The sequence below is a fragment of the Rhagoletis pomonella genome, unplaced genomic scaffold (genome assembly GCF_013731165.1).
Source record: "Rhagoletis pomonella isolate Grant_MI unplaced genomic scaffold, Rhpom_1.0 Rhpom_scaffold_00014, whole genome shotgun sequence".
NCBI classification, from domain to species: Eukaryota; Metazoa; Arthropoda; class Insecta; order Diptera; family Tephritidae; genus Rhagoletis; species Rhagoletis pomonella.
In genome coordinates, this window is record NW_023458568.1 from 4,258,090 (window position 1) to 4,259,924 (window position 1,835).

The 1,835-nt window shown below is 36.8% G+C and overlaps 1 protein-coding gene across 1 annotated transcript in view; it reads right to left on the reverse strand.

Moving 5' to 3' along the window:
* The window catches only part of LOC118749182, a 473,359-nt gene that overhangs the window by 23,627 nt on the left and 447,897 nt on the right, over positions 1-1,835 (reverse strand). The gene's annotated exons all lie outside the window — the stretch shown is intronic.

Here is a 1,835-nt window from a genome sequence, read left to right on the forward strand (position 1 = left end):
AATTATATGAACATTCCAATCACTTTTGCACAAGACACATTAACCCATCCAAAACAGGAATTATTGTTGTTGTCGAAACTTCGATCACTTTATTAAAACTTCGATAATACTAACTTTTTTATTTTTTTCCCTTATTTTTTTTTTTCACTCCCTAAAAGGTGCGTGGATCCGGTTTTCACAAGGAATATCCTCAATAAAAAAATAAAAAAATAAACATAAAAAGACAATGCGACGTTCATGCGATATCGCCCCAAAGTCACTAATAAGTTTTAGCTCTAAATTGCTTGTCTTCCATATGGTTTTGGCTGTTGTGCATTAGAAGTTTTTTAATAGTCCGACACCGAGTATCGAAAGTATTAGATACTTTTAAATCGGTATCGAGTAGCTATGAATACTCATATGTGTTTACTCATCACATCTCTAACATAAGAACGTAAATTGCAATTTACGCCCTTGGGTGACAACGCAGCCAGGGTTAGGACTGCCTACGATCGTTAAAACTGAAAATTTATACGCAACTCGATACCGGCGAGCTACTTAGATTTGTTTGGGCCAAAACAAGGCTTATTACATATGCATTTCCTTTAAATATAATCATAAGTGAATAAATTTTTAAGTGCCCTACAAATTAGTAATATCAAAATAAAGCATTAAGTTGTTATACTACTAAGTACATACATAAGCATTTGCGGTTTAATCGATTCAGCGAAGTTCCACACCATGCGAACAAATAATAAAATTGTTTGTTCTTTTGGGTGGGAGGCCAAGGTTAACACACCATAATCATTTCCTCACCTATTGTACGATATAATCGAAGTACCATTCAGCCACTATACACTGCAGGGCACGAAATTAGTCCCAAAAATTAATTAAATAAGGTCAGAATGTCTAGCAAATTTCACAAAAATAGTAAAGAAAATATAAATCATATAGTGGCAACCAATTTTTATGTATTTATGTACAACTCGCCACCCAGCTGTAATATATGTAAATGAAATTAAGCTACTTGAAACAAAAGTACCAACCAATAATAAATAAAAAATAATATCTATATATATATATATATATATATATATGTAGATGCATGTACATACATACAACGAAAGACTCGGAGCGGAAACTCGGCCTTTCCGCCCGATCACATCAGGGGATCGGAAACTTGGGCTTTCCGACCCAAGTTCATATACGCAAATACCACAACGTGGATCGGAATCTCGGCCTTTCCGACCACCTTCAGACAATTAAAAGCGCTATGGAGCGGAAACCAGGCGTTTCCGCCCGTAGCCAGACCAACGATCAATTTTATCAACTACGGTATCGAGGTAGACTGGAGACTCGGCCTCGCCAGCTATCGACTGCCTTAAATTATTCCAACTATGTGCAAAGAAATGTTTAACCACGTCCTTTCGTACTAACCTTCTCTTTTTTAATATCCAGGAAGCCGAATACAATTTTTTATTTCCTTTTAAAATTTATTTGTTAATGCAGGTGTGGTGGTTGAATGGCTCGAGAGATGTTGCTTATAGCAAGGGGGCCGGCATGTTTAGGCCACTAGACTAAACCAAACTTTGAAAAGGGTGAACTACCCTAATGTTCATGTGCATACACACACCCATATGTACATACATACGAATATGAGCATATAAATAATTGCATTATTTTTCCCGCCAATTATTATAACGAATTAGCCAAATTTCCCCTCAGCACATCTCGCAGTTTGAGGGTTCGGCTAAATCTGTCAACAAATAGAGCGGCCATTCCAGTGTTTCACTTAATAGAGCACGGACGCCTATCAGTCACCACCCTTCATCACACACCATACAGGTAATATTTCG